Source organism: Eumetopias jubatus, unplaced genomic scaffold (assembly GCF_037043125.1).
Source record: "Eumetopias jubatus isolate StellerSeaLion01/CBP00866 unplaced genomic scaffold, mEumJub1_p1.0 scaffold_2, whole genome shotgun sequence".
NCBI classification, from domain to species: domain Eukaryota; kingdom Metazoa; phylum Chordata; class Mammalia; order Carnivora; family Otariidae; genus Eumetopias; species Eumetopias jubatus.
In genome coordinates, this window is record NW_028274808.1 from 26,242,094 (window position 1) to 26,257,840 (window position 15,747).

Genomic DNA, 15,747 nt, shown 5'->3' on the forward strand with positions numbered 1-15,747 from the left:
GGTCCTTATCATGATCACAGACACACCTGAGCAAAAACCATCAGGGAACTTTGAAGAACAAGCTATTACACACAGCTCCTGGAGGGTGCATGGCACGCCTAACGGCCACACAGCAAGGTCACAGGTAGAAGGGAATGCAGACCAGGGTTCTGCCTTTATTAGGGTCAAGAGTGAAGTGCCTAGGGTTTCTAGGGTTCACTCTTTATTTACAAATTTAAAGCATAAAAGCAGGAACTAGGGAGCGGGGAGTAAGTGGGGGTCACTCAAGTGATCAGTTATCCAGGTTACCCAGGGCTTTCTAACGGGGGAGCTTCATGGAGGCTGGGGGGTGGGGGTGGCCTGGTTAATTATCTGGTTGTGTTGCTAGTAGCTGTGTCCTATAGCTGGCAACGTGTTTACTCAGACGGATGTCTTGGAAATGGATGCTGTGGCAATCAAAAATTTAATGTCAGGCATTTATACTACCACCATTTAATTTAATTTTAGTTTTATTTTATTCCTTCATTTAAAACATTTTTTTGAGCACCGCTAAATCCAAGACACTGTTTTAAACACAGGAATATAAAGATGAATAACAAAGCGTCTTTACCAGGAAGGAAACTATAAGGAGATTTGACGTTATTCAAGGACAGCAACGCTATGCGTGCTAGCAGACATTTGCAGGGGCACGAAGGAGGAGTGATCACATCCGGGTCAGAGGTGAGAGTCACCGGAAGGGCTAATGATTGAGCTGAAACTGTAGGATTAAAGCAAAGGCCCTGCTGCCTCCAGGCTGGAGGGAGAGAAGGCAAGCCCAGGACACAGGTCAAGGCTATAAGAGGAATGGCCTGGCTCCTTCTTCAGAAACCGATGGTCAGGTTTCCCCAGGTTCCCGAAGTTCCCTAATGCAGACATTCTAGACATTTTTCCATGTTCTAATGCATATATGTTTTCATATTTTCATGCCATTTTACCAAGAACATGCTTGCTTCTCTCCTAGTAATCCTCTAAGCTTCAATGCATATTCTTAAACGGCTATAAAACACCGGATCCTTTTGAGAATAAAAATGGCCCATAAACACTTGCTTCCATAACGATGGAAAATCTTGACTTTAGATCTTGCTGACAGGTTCCTGTTAGATATTTAAACCAAATGGCTTCCTTAAATTAAGGGCCTAGGAGAGAAAAGGGTGGAAGACAAGTGTTTCTGTAGATTCTGTCAAACACTAGAGCATAGTGGACCATCGTAACTTCTTGAGACCTGAGTTTATACTGACTACAAAATATGTCTAGCACTCGTCATAGACTCAAGCTCATTTGTTAGTGATGAAACCACACTACCTAACATTTTAAAGAACTATCTGAATGCTGGGCACTCTTCAAAATTCTTTACACAAATTGCCTCCATTGAACCATCGTGCCAACCCACAACCCCTTAGAAAGGTTTTCTAATCCTCATTTTACCAATGGCTAATTGTGAAAATTCCATTCATGTTAACTATTTTCATTAGTCATTTGCTGTCTGCAGTAAACAAACTCAGACATACTATAACAGTTTCTAAAGAAGTGATCTGGTTACAACCTTCTGTTTAAATACTATGGATTCTCCTCAAAGTATCAGAATGCACTAACTCTTAGTTAAGCACTTACACATGGCAAATATAACATACCTTAGGCTAAGGACAAATTAATTGCATCTTTACATACTTATAAAATATTCTGCCTTGAAATGCACTACACTAAAAATAGTCTTCAATGATCTATCTTAAAATGACATGGTTCTAAGGAAGTGACTTGAATTTATTTAAATAAGGGAAAAGGAGGTGGAGGGCATTCCAGAGGGGGTCCCACCACTCCTGTTTGCATGGTTCTTACCTGGAGGTCATCCAGTTACTAACTCTGGGCTGTTTTTAGGAACTGCCAGGTACACAGAATTCAGGGATCTCCTTCTTCCTATTAACTTGATTATAATGGTTTCCAGGATGAATAAACAAACTCAGAATTTAGCACAGGAAGCAGCTATCATATTATAAATCATAATATCCACAACTTTGCCATCTAAATAGATAACGTATCTAAGTTAAGTATTTCTATGGGATGAAGTTTAACAGTCCTAAGCAGCATGGAATTTTTAAGGAGTAGAATTCCCTTCTTCTCAGGGTATTACAAACCCTTGAGACCATCTCTGATTTTTCCTACAGGTAAATGAAAAAATAGTACAACTCTAAGGGTGCTTATGCCTTATCCAAAGAATTGCAATTTTGACAGACAGATAGGAAATTGAGACCTAGGACCGTAGGAGTTAGGCTGCTATGGAGTGAATGGCTGATCAGCTTTGTTTCTTCTTGATTCTCTACACAGAACAGTTATTGACAAAGGAGAATCAGAGTCCCTTACTCCCATAGCAATGTCCCTCTGGGATACCACACTAACTGGTAGGAGACAGTAGATGAAAAGGGGGTGTGCAGGCTTCAAACTTGGGCCTGATAATGACTTCGAACAGTTTTCTATTCAAATTCAGAAGCCATTTTTGATGGGCAAGTGGGAAAAAAAAAAGATACTGGTCTTATTTTTGTTGTTGTTTTTTTTTTTACAGTATATGTGTTCTTGAAGAAGGGATAGAAAATAATAAAACCCATATGTGTCAGTGAGTGCTTCTTCTCTCGCCTTTACCTCCAAGGGAGTCTTTAATGCACGGGCACAAACAAGATGGAGGGCCAAAGATGGAATCTGTGCAGTCAGCACTCTCACAGTAGCCCTTATGGAGACCTTACCTTGTGCTGTATATAATCTTAAACTCTTTATATGCATTTTTTATTTAACCCCCTTAGTAATCCCACAAGGTAGGTACTATTGTCATTTCCATTGCAGAGATGAGGTAACTGAGCCACTGAGATGTTAATTAATATATCACAACTGGCAGGGTCTCCTTCAGCATCTGCTCTCTAGACCCTCCTGCTGCTCTGCATATTATTAAGAATAATGAATACCTGACATGATTAAAATAATAGTATCACAAAGCATCTTATATAACCCAAGGGCTTCTAAGCCTCTTCATACTACTATATTAAGTAATATTAAATAAAAGAATGTTCTAATACAATCAGAAAAGTCAGATCATCTTCAGATTTCCTAATAAAGGAATTTGAATGATGGTCAAACTACTAATAATATGTAAAAATATCCAGAGGAAGAAGTCAAGGATTGAGGTGTGATTTACTTTTTCCTTAGACAGCCAAAGTAATCTGACAAAACAAAACCATCCAAACTACAAGTCAAGAGGTCTGACAAGCTCTTCCTGGCTCCTCTAAAATACAATTTTGGCAGCAACTTTTGACAGGACATCAATTCAAATACATAAATAGAAGGACATGGATTATTACAAAGAGGACAGGACTGAGCTCAGACATTTCCTATTTACATCTAAAATGACTGAAAAGTTGTGATCACCGTTTGAAAATGTATGCCCTGTGGGCTCTTAATTTCTCTCTGCAGGTCCCTCTGTGAGAAAGCAAATAGCAAGGGGACCCAACCCAGTTCAGTGCAGAAGTATTTCTGGCAGAAGGAATGATGACGCAAGAAGCTGAAGGCAAGAGCGTGCATGAGATTAGAAGCTTCAAGCATGGGGCACAACTGGAGGTTAGTGACTGAGAAGGGATATGGAGAGTGGAGGCAGAGGTGGCTGCAGGGGACTTTATCTCTAGGGCAAGAAGAAGCTATTGAAAGGTTTCAGTCAATGTTAAGTGAATCTACTCTTTCCCAGACCTGGTTTAAAAGATTCATGAAATCATATTTGTAAAGTACATCTGCAGCCTTGAAACATGAGTATGAAGGAAATGCAAGGTGTTTATAGCTCTTCTCCGAGATGGTAAATGCAAGACATCATCCATAAGGTCTTGAGGAAAGAAACCCATGGATCTCCTTTTAATTGTGAAAGCATTCCCAGACATTTCCTCACAGCAAATCCCAAGAAGCCCAAGTCACAGATCAAAACTCCACGTCTTAAAGGGCAAATCTCAACATATTTATAAACAGCTCTGGGAGAATTACACTTCTAAACATGCTTTTGTTCATAATTCTCTGTAAAGTGGCAAAACCATCACTGGCCTGTGAACTAATTCTTCTCAAACACCTCGAGTCTACCCATGTAGCAACTACCAAATGTTCCCAAACCACCCTCAGTGATGGGTTTCAGAGGCCCGCAACGAATGAGTAACCACAGCCCTGAACCAGGGAAAACTGTAGTAGATACTGAGCCCATTAGAGAAAGTGGAAAAATGCACTGTCGGAAAAGCCAGAAGATTAAAACCCAATTCCAGGACCCAGTGGGTCATGCTGCAACATGCCTAGGTAATCACTACTTTGCCAACAGGGACACACAATAGGTACACATGAATCTTCATCTTTCTTTATCCCTTTCTAGCCTAAGGACAGTGATGGATGATTATGACCATCTCTCTCTGGAACTTATAATCACTCTGCCTATTCATCCATTCAACAAATTTTATTAAGCTTCTGCTCTGTTCTGGGCACTGTGTTGGGCACCAGAAAAGAGAAATTAATAGAACCTAATCCCTGCCTTTGAATTGCTCATGGTGAGATGGTAGAAGTAAGCAGGTTTAAAACGTCTCCATATTTGTAACATAGAGTCAGGCCTAACAAGCATTGGAATATACCAGACTTTATTTGAAACTCTGAGATCTATGTTATTCCCAGAGCCAGAGTTAGAATGAAAAAGAAACAGGAATTCCCAGCTGCAAGGTCCTACCAAACAATCCCTTTTACCCAGGACAACAGTTAATCTCTAATAGGAAAACAGGAAGCATCCTATTCAAAATCTGGCTGAAGGATGCAGACTGAATATTCATTAGGATGGGGGTGGAGGGGAGCAGGAGTGAAAAAACAGCAGGAAGCCAGGAGCACCCAGGGCAGGAGAATTTCTCAGACTGCTGAGATGTGTTTCCTAGACAGTCTCCCCGGAGGAGGGATGTTGAAATTTTCCTATTGTGAAACTAAATACGACAATATCACCAGTTTAGATAATAAAATGTTCTTTAGTCCTCGATATGGTCAGTTCACAAACTCTAGATACGTTTTTGCATTAAGGCACATGACAATAAAAGCACCCTTTGCTTTCTGTACTGTCACCTGAAGTCAGATTAAAGGAGTTTAGAAGACATATGAAATGATAATTATGATGTAGGGCAGCCAGGGAACCTAACAAGAAAGAACACACTTTCTTCTTGCCCATTCTGTTGCTATTATTAAGCTCCTGCTTTCCTGCTACTAATAAATGCCCTCATTGGGTTTGGCTGAATGGGTTGTGGACAGGTAAGCCTAGAAGGGGATCATATATATACAGTAGTGCTATAAAAACACCGGACAATGAAATAGCTCAAGAAGAGTGAATGGCTGTCTTCTTCTCTCTCCTCTCCAAAAAAAAGGAAGGAAGAAATGCATATTGGCAGCATAATTAATAGTCAGCCTCCTTTCTGAATTGAGACATCATCACTGAATGCAGCTCTTCAAAGGGACAGCTCGGGAAATTTTAAAGGTGACCTAAAAAAGGGGGTTTTATTATAAGAACTGAAAAATAATTTGCTGGCAATATTTGAGCAGAAGCTAAATGCATTTGGCTGCGCCACATAAAGGAAATCAATGTTCTCTATTAGCTAAATTTGAGGTCATTTGCGTTTGCTTTCCCAGCCCCTGAGAATTTATAAAATCAGACAGCACAATTCTTTCAGAGTGAGTCACAGTCTTCTCACCTTCCTTCCCCCCTCCCTCCCCCTGCCCACTCCACCTCCAGCACGTATCCTCTAGGTCTCACAAACCCGAGGAGCTTGGCAGGATCGGCCCTTTGGGTTCCTGCTCTTTCTCCCACATCTTCCTGAGGGAAGGGGCTGGGGCAGGTGTGAGAGCGGGCTGACTCCCTCACACTGCCACTCTGCCACCAGAGCCCCTTGTGGGTGTACAGAGAACACCAGCTCCAGTAAGGGAGTCCCAAGGAAGCAAATGACACCACATACTCTAGGGTCACCTCCCCTTGCCCCCTCCCCACAACAGCCTGCTGGAGGGCATGGTGGGGTGTTCGTTAAAGTGGGCAAGGCTGGAAAAGGGAATTTTGATTCAGGTTGATTCTATTCGATTTGATTTGAGAATATAGGTCTTGTGGTTTGTTATTTGCACGTCTTTCAAGTTGCCCCAGCTTCTTTCCTCCCTACCACTCTACTGAGCTCCCCACCACTGCACACAAGCCCTTCCTTTCCTTTTTTTTTTTAAAGATTTTATTCATTCATTTGACAGAGAGAGAGAGAGAGAGCACAAGCAGGGGGAGCAGCAGGCAGAGGGAGAAGCAGGCTTCCCGCAGAGCAGAGAGCCCATGTAGGGCTTGATCCCAGGACCCCAGGATCATGACCTAAGCCGGAGGCAGACGTTTAACCAACTGAGCCACCCAGGCAGGCGTTTAACCAACTGAGCCACCCAGGCGCCCCATGCACCCTTCCTAAAGAAAGGAGGAAGCCTTTGGGAGGAAGGATCAGTGGTCACCTACCCTTATAGCCAGGGGTTCTCTCCCCAGAAATTGAACATACACACACATGTTTGCAAAAAAACTTCAGCTCTGGTTCTCCCCCAGTGCTTCCCATGGTCTGCTTCTGCAAGTCAGAAACCCACCTCAGAGCTCCCCAGAGGAGCCCCCATCCAGCCCCTTCTTTGTGTGACGCCGGCAGGCAACACCAGGATGTTGCCTGGGGCAGAGCCGCCTCCAAAATCTGAACTGCCCTCTCTCCATGCCTCAGATCCAACCGCTTGTGCTGCGGTGTGACTTTGCCCTTTATAAAGCACTGCCATATACCTGATTCCGTTGGAACCCTCTGGAACTTGGTGTGGTTTGTCATCCCATTTAGGGATGAGACACAAGGGCGTGAATGCATCTTGCCTGAGGTTGTACCTCCAGCGAGAAGGAGCTGGAACTCCAACCACATCTCTTGACTACAGGGCCCCCCACACCTCACAGCTTGTTGTTAGCATCTCCTATGTTTAACCCGTCATGACTGGGCACTTAAAATGAGATTCTGATCCAGATATTTGCCCAAGAATTTGGGAACCCAGGGAGTTCCACAATCAGAGTGAAAATCCTTTTTTTTTTTAATTTAAAACATTCTTTGGCATTGCATAGCATGAAAATAAATACTTTAGTGTACACACCCTTGTCTATTGGCGGATTTTCCACAAAGGGGTCCTTTAACATTCTTGTGAGACCAGGCTCAGCATTCCTCTTCAGCACTCCTTGATTTGCTCCTCATTTGTTCTCCATCTCCAAGAACAGGGCATCTGAAAGGCCAAAACCTCAAGGTGGTTAGGAGCATGGGATGTGAGGTTAGCAGTTGGCAGACAATTAGCATGTTGCCAGAGCTAACTTTTCCCAGCTTTGTTCTTTTAAAAAGGGTTTCACAAGAAAGCAATTTCAAATAAATCGTTTCATCTCTCTGGGATAGAGTCTCTCCATCTATAAAATAGACATGACCTGCTTGACCTTTCTGTATGAAGCAGAGGCGTAAGGAGGACAAGGAGCTCTTCCGAGGTCAGAAGGCTTCTGAGCTCCTTGGTGATGGCAAGTGCATTAGTGTGGTAGGGTTGCCTTAATCAAAGACCACGCATTGAGTGCCTTAAATGACCAAAATGTATTGTTTCACAGTTCTGGAGGCTAGAATTAGAGGTCAAGGTTATCAGCAAGACCATGCTCCCTCTGAAGACTCTAGGGAAGGATCCATTCCCAGGTTTTCTTCTGGCTTCTAGTAGCTTCTTGGCTTGAGGCAACATAACTCCAGTCTTTACATGGTGTTCTGTGTGTGTGTGTCACCTGGCACCCTTTTTATTTATTTATTTTTTAAAGATTTTACTTATTTATTTGAGAGAGAGAGAGTGCATGGTGGGGGGAGGGTCAGAGGGAGAAGCAGACTCCCCGCTGAGCAGGGAGCCCGATGCGGGACTTGATCCCAGGACCCTGAGATCATGACCCGAGCCAAAGGTAGACGCTTAACCAACTGAGGCACCCAGGCGCCCAATGGCGCCCTTTTTATAAGGACACTTGTCATACTGGATTAGAAGCCCACCCTACTCCACTGTGACCTCATCTTAACTGATTACATCTGCAATGACCTTATTTCCAAATAAGGTCACTAAATAAGGTGCTGGGGATTAGGACTTCAACATATGAATTTGGGGGGTGGACAATGAAACCTGTGACAGCAAGCGATAATACAGTTGCCCAGGGAGGACAGTCCTGTGTTGACATGCCCATGTCTGTTATCAGTAATAGGTCTCAGTCATTCAAGGGCTATATTAGGGGAAGGAAAAAACAAACAACTTGCGCCTGCTCGTAGACTATATGTCTGTGGGCCTACCACTGTTGAAGTAGGACTCTGGGAACTGCCATGACAATTCCAAGTAGCCAAGGGGAGGTGATCAAGTTCCGGTGTGGTGCCTTACAAGACAGCTGGCTTCGTTGGCTAATGGCCACAACAAAGGTGGGGCAAGAGGCATGCAGGGTCCCAGTGAGAATGTGACACAAGGCTTCTGAGGCTTCAGGCACACAGCCCTAGCTCACTGCCTTTGCCGTGTGCAGGGGCTACCCCTCACCCCACCAGTGCCCTTTGAACAGATTCCCGGAGGCTGACTCACCTCACACTCAAGCCCGCACACTGAGATACCAGCTTTTTATTTCTGCTGAAGGTTATTTCTTTCCAGTAACAAAAATGCTCCCATTTCTATCAGGAGCCCAGAAGCTTAACATCCTAACATGAATTAGAAGGATGCTGAATGAGCTGGGAGTGAAGCCTGGTGAAGCCTGTTGCATTTTCCTCCCCTGACCCACCACGGTCATGGCCTTTCCAGTGGGGAACCCAGGGGAAGGTGCCTGTCTCCCCTAGACGTTCTGGGTGAATACTGCCAAGCCCTGCCCCTGCTGTCCTTTCTCTGCACCCCAGGCTGGCCACTCCCTGATGCTCTCATGGTCTTTCTCCACTGCGCCTGCACTAAAGTCTTGTGAGGGTTCATGCAAATGTCCCCAAAGGAGCCCAGGGAGGGAAGGGGGAACGGGGGCCCTTTGTAGTCTCCATGGGACTAATGAGATCCTCTTTCTATGTGTCTGAGAAAATGAAGAAAGCTTCCTCTCTCCCCACCTTCACCAGCCCCCAGTAATCCGAAGTTCTTTTCAGCAAATCTACCTCAGTGAGTCATGTACCTGAGGATGAGCACAACTGCTGGGGGGGTCTGCTCCAGCGTCCAGGCAGGTCAGAGGTCAGAGACACTCTAGGGACCACCCAGAACAAGGATACAGCAGTTCAGCTGCACCCTCTTCTCCCTTCCTAACACACACACACACACACACACACACACACACACACACACACACACACACACACAAAGGTGTTCACTGGAGCTTTTCTTATATAACAGGAAAAATTAAAATATAATAGACAATGCTAAGTGCTAGCATTGGGAAATGATTTTAAAATGTATATTTTATCCATACAATGAAATATGAATCAGCTGATTTAAAAACAAATTCTTGCAGATTTTGCAACGTCTTTGGAAGATGCCCACAAAATAATTATTAAAAGAAAAAAGGAGGCTATGAGACTGTATTAAAATAACATTCTCTAAAAGGCTAGTGGTATTTATCCTTAAGTTTTAGTATATGAGTGTTTTAGTTTTCTTCTTTAGTCTTTTTTTTTTCCTTTAGGCTCTTCTGTATTTTCTAAGTTTTCTATAATGAATATGTGTTATATTTATAAACAGGAAAAAAAACAACAACAATAGTGGACGCATAAGAAAGAACCCATGTCTTGTTCTTTCCCTGATACCTTCCCACCTGGACCCTGGGCCTTCTGTGGGGGAATTTCCCCACTTCTTCCTGTGGCCCCCTAAAAAGTGAACAGTGCTGGATCTGGATCTGATACCTAGGCCAGGTCAACCTTGCTTTTCTTCACTAAGACAAGTCACTCTCCTAAATTCCTCTCCTCATTTCTCCTCCCAAGGCCCTTGACACTCCCAACTCCAACACAGAGAATCCTCCCAAACTCTGCAAACAGCAACCTGGTCTTCGCACCATGGCCCTGCAAGTTTCCGTTTGTCCTAGCCAGAGTGAAATCCCCAGAGAGAGCAAGCAAAGGAGGGAGGGAGAGACAGAGACAGAGAGAAAGGGGGTGGGGGACAGAAGTTGACTGATCTGGCATTTGGCCATCTTGGATGGAATTTGTCCAGTTCGGACAGGATGAATGAGGAACACAGGCCCATTCCTTCCCACATGTTTGGAACCCTGGCCCCAAGCCCTGAGCCCAGCGTTCCATTTATCCTCTTTGTGGACTGAACAGATGAAATTGCTTTAGCTGAAGAAAGTGGCATGAATTTACTTATGTATTAGATTCACAGGATGCATCCATCATACCGACCTTTGGATCAACTCAAATCATGAGATAAGTACACACTTGAGCAGACAGATGAGGGCCAGGCGCTCATGCCTCAGGGCCGACAGGGTGGGCGGTGTGGCCCCCATCCGTGCACGTGGGTCGGGGGCTGGCGGGCTGGGCTGCTCCCCTTTCTACATGTAGGGTGGATTTAGCAATGCTCGCGAGATCCCACAACTGGCGAAAAGAAAGACTGGTCACTGGGACTCCACTTTCCATCCTGCCGCCGCTGTGAGACCTGGGCTGGAGGCTCCACACAGAGCCTCACCCCCCACCCCCCGCCCTTCTCCCACAGACAAGAAACCATTTAACAAAGAGCTTGGCCTTGTTTCCTCCCTCACCTGTTCTAAGACATCTTAGGCTGAAATGCCGCAGGGCCCATCTCTGATGAATATTAATATTAAACCCCTCTCCTTCCTAGCACCAAGCTTTCCTCCAGACCTCAGGAAGCAGCCCCCATCCCCAGGCACTCGGTGCTCCAATTCCCCGTTCTCACACCCCCACGATGGCTGCATTCCTCCCTTGCCTGCCTCCCTGGCCAGACAGAGGCAATGTGTTAACGTGTCCCCACCTGAGACAAAGAAAGGAGCCTTTGTTATACCTGCAAGATCCTAAATATTATCATCATTTAATTACTGCCATTCTCCCAAGCCAACTTCTTGGCAGCAGACATTCCTTCAGTTAAATAGGCTTTTAAGTTTTCCCAGGGAGGCTGCCTCAGAGGTAATTTGTGAATGAAGACTAATTTGGGGTGTTGCTGCTGGTATAAAGAGGTGGCTCCAAGGTAACAGAGCCTTAAAACACAAATGGGGGATAGGTTAAGCATGTCCATCAAGCACAGAATACCTTTTGGAAAAGGCCACTCCTCTCAGATTCAAGGTCTTGGGCACAAACCAGTGGACTGCATTATTAACTGGCCCAGATTCAATTCTTTGTCTTTTTCTTTTCTCTCTCTCTCTCTTTTTTTTTTTCACCAACACGAGGAGAGCTGGGTCCCATTCATTATGCCTTTGGTTGCCAGGAATTGTCTCTGGGTTGTGTGCTCAGGCAAAAGGACAACTTTACTTCAGTCTTCTGGTATGTGCATCAGCCAGGAGTGTCTGCTTGACCCTAAAAGGTGTCAAAAGCTTTCAAATTCTAAATATCTGCAAATAGTACACAGCATTCCACATCTAAAAGGACAACATTCCAGGCAAAAATGGCCCAGACCTTGGAAATGCGAACCCTGACTTGCTGCAAGCGTTAATGTGACTGTGGGAATTCAGACGCAGCTCACCCTGCCACTTCCTTATGACATTCTCATGGAACATCTCTGATTATGGGTTGCTTTAATGCCCCCAGCTGGAGCAGTTCTTCAGTGGTATTCAGTTTTGGCCACCTGTGTTGGAAAGAAAATCAGCTCAATCAGGTCAATGAGATCACTGACCATGCCTGATGTCAGAGGACTGGAGCTAACACCCGCGTGCCCAGGCTCTCTTCTTTGCGTCCTAATCTTATTATTATTATTGGGACATAAACGACATATAACATTGTATAAATTTAAGGTGTACAAAGTGTTGACTTTATACAATGTGATTACCACCGTAGCATTAACTACACCTCTATACATCACATAATTATTCTTTTTTGTGGTGAGAACAATTAAGATATAGAGTCTTAGCAACTTTGAAATTTATAATACAGTAATTGACGACTGTATTCTCCATGCCACGTGTTAGATCTCCAGTAATTATTTATCTATTAGTTGAAAGTTTGTACACTTAAATGACATCCCCCGGATCCCCCAGCCCCATCCCCTGCTAACCACCATTTTGTTCTTTGTTTTTACCAAGTTCACCTTTTTAAAATTCCACATACAAGTGATATCATACAGTATTTGTCTTTCCCTATCTGACATATCTTACTTAGCATTATGCCCTCAAGGTCCATCCATGTTGTGGCAAATGGCAACACTTCCTTCTTTGTCACAACTGAATAATATTCCGTTGTGTGTCTTCCAATGGAATATACACCATCCCAATCTCAAAGTTAAGGGTAATTGTACCTTGCAAGTTCTATCATGCGAAGTCATTCTTGGAGCACCATTTCCTTCCAAACTCTAGAAGAGCTAATGAAATTATAGCAACAACTAAGAAAATGTATGGTGACGTCAGGGGAAAGTGGTCAAATTTGAACTTGGGTGAACTCTGCAGACAGAAATTAATGATGACACGGCCACAAAAGAAAATAAAAAGAGGGGGAGAGAGAATACACATCACCATGACGGCACAACTTCTTTTTTGGGGGGGGGTAGATTTTGTTTTTATTTTATTTTTTATTTTTTTTATTATTCTGTTCAATTAGCCAGCATATAGTACATAATTAGTTTTTGATGTAAAAACTTTTTTATTTAAAAAAATGAGAATAGCACATCCATTATCTCACTATTTTTATCTCCTTAAAAGGTATATATCAAGATTGTCCCTCACATGCTTTTTTCCACTGTCAGACCCAAGTGACCATTCTTGTTAAATATGGAAGGTAGGACAAAGCAGGAAGAGGGTTGAGGTGAGCACAGGGACATTGCCAGAAATTGCACCCTAAGACGCCCTGAGGAGAAAAGTGAAGTGGGAGGTTTGGGCCCTGCTTAGAGAATTACCCCACTCAGAATCCTTAACGTTTCATTTATTTCATCTTGACATTGCCTTCTTGGTTCTGGTGTTGAAAACACCGTACGGCGGAGGGACTCTGCACTCACCGCCCGGCAAGGTGAGCATTTGTGTTTGTGCGCTTGTGTTCAGTGACACTTTCTGATCCCGGCGTGTCTGTGTCAGCAATCAGGTGCTTTGCTGGGATCCTGCAGTGTCTGTGTCCTCATTCTCTTTGAAGAGACGTGCAGCTCCTGGACAACAATACCACTCCCTGTCATCTCCAGGCAATGCAGGTAACCCTTTTCTAAAGGAAAAATACCCCAGTGCCCTTCTCGGCATCCCTTTCCTTACACTGAGAACATCAGTTACAAGACCACTCACTACCTGCCAAAATCTGGGATAAGTATCTTACATTGACTGTAATATATCAGTATCATTTCATGTGTTCAACCCACCTTGCCAGTTAGGTGTTATTATTCCCATTTTACAAATAAGGAATGAGCCTCTAAAAGTTAAACAAAACAGAACAAAAGCTTTGTTCCAGGTCACTGGTAAGAAGTGGCAGACCTGAGATTTGGAGCTGTTTTTTTAAGTTCAAAACTCCCACTTTTTTCTTTTTTTTAAATTCTTGGGAAAGCAGACAACTTCCTTTTGGCTGTGGCTTGCATCCCTTCTCTTGTGAATGAGGTTGAATGATCTGCATGCGGACTTGGGCATTTACCCACCGATGCCTTTGTGGGGGGCATCCCTGTATCTGCCTGGCCACGGGGAGCCTCTAAGCACCTTTGCTGAAAGTTTTTATTATTTTCTTCAAACATCCTTTTATAGCACAGCAAAATAGCTGTGCCCTCTCTGAGGCTCGAACTCAGGACCTTCAGATTATGAGACTGATGCACTGCCCTCTGTGCTAAAAGGGCTGTGGTACTAGCCTTCAACATGAGTAATAATGCCTCCTTTCATGGCAGACTCCTTAAAGAGAAAGGTATCAACTCGTCTTTGTAGTTGAATACAATGATTGAGTGGACTTGGAATAGCATCAAAAATGTTCTTTTCCCACGTCTCCTCCCGCAGCAGTAGATTCCTAAGTAATCTGGAAGATAACTCAGCACATGATACGTGTACTTTGGAAAAACAAAAAGACCTCATTATGGTCACTGTAGGCCATAAGCAAAGGAACCAAAATGTATTAGGCTTTTCTAGAAGGCTAGGTGTATAAACATATAAATATTAACAAAAACTAAATGCTTGTCAACTCTGACACGACTATCACTTCTTCCTGGGGTATTGGAAACTTATCCATTCTAGAAAAACCAGAGTCAAGGTGTAGACAGTTGAGTTGAAAAATTATTGAACAAGACTTCCGAGTGAAAATAGAGCAATGAGTGCACCTACCTGTGGCCACCCCTTCCTGAAGCCCTCATGAAATAATAACAATAAAAGGATTTTGAAAGACATAAATGCGAAAGACAAAAGGAGAAAGAGAGGGGACAAGAGCAAAACTTAGAAAATGGAAAGCAATGTCATGGAAACCCTGTCTTACTTTGTAGAAGCTTCTAGAAACTCAAGAGTAGCACCAGATACTTCTGAAACTGGAGGTAAAGATGGAGCTAAAGACAGAAAATTGGTCTACTTAGTTTGTTAAAAAAAATAGTGAGGCCCTCAGGTGGCCTCCCCAAATCCAAGCACCAGGCAGATTCTCTTGCCTTCACCGGGAGAAGACTGGAAGTATATTCTCTATAGGGTAAAACAGAAGGTCTCTGGACAAGAAAGACCAGGCCCATGGAGGGTGGGGAGCCACATTGAAAATGGGCCCACATACCAATGTAGAGCTTCTCTAGCCTTTTCCCCTAGTTGGCTCCCAAAATACCAGAAGTCAGGATTGGACTTCTGCTTAAAATTTCATTCTCTGTGGAATATGACCAGCTCAAGAGAGGAAGGAAAAAACGAAGGGTACTAACATCAGGAATCTCCTCCAAGAAAATACTGCAGCAAGATCACCCTACAAGGAAGACCACCCACGAGCACAGGGTTCTAGCAATCAGCTGTTTAGTACCTCATGCATAAACATGAGCAGAAAGTCACGGATCACCAGACATTTGAGGAAATCATATAAAATGAAATACAAAGACTTAACCTGTATTTTAAAGGTAGTTGGAAGAAACAAAGATTATATGGGGGTAAGAAAAAAAGTATTTAATTAGTATTCTTGGAGAGATAAGATATATTCAGATCCATAAAGCAAGAATAGATGATGCACAGAATGAATGTTTGGGATACATAAATTGCATTCTATTCATACAGTAGAGTTATATAAGGCAATGAGACTGAATAATTATTGCTGTGTATTGTGATGAATCTCACAAACATGATGTTGAAATTAAATACCAGACACAAAAAAAGTATGTATTCTGTGATTCCACCTATATAATGTTCACCAAAAAAAGGCTACAGTGTTAAAATTCAGCATGATGTTTACTCTGGAGAGAAGGTGTGGGGAAAATATTTTCAGTTTCCAATACAAAAATAAAAATAAAACAGGTTTTATACAAAGAATCGCGAGTCAGAGTAATATTGAATTTCTCAACTGCAACTGGAAGCTACATGATAATAAGCAGTGCCTTCAAATTTCTGAAGGAAAGTGATGTCCATATCCTGCTAAATTATCA

General features: G+C 43.3%; 1 non-coding gene across 1 annotated transcript; it reads right to left on the bottom strand.

Moving 5' to 3' along the window:
- Positions 1 to 13,925: 13,925 nt before the first annotated feature.
- TRNAM-CAU (transfer RNA methionine (anticodon CAU)) lies at positions 13,926 to 13,998 on the bottom strand. Its single transcript has one exon. It is a non-coding gene; the product is annotated as a tRNA-Met (tRNA).
- Between the last annotated feature and the right edge of the window lie 1,749 nt (positions 13,999 to 15,747).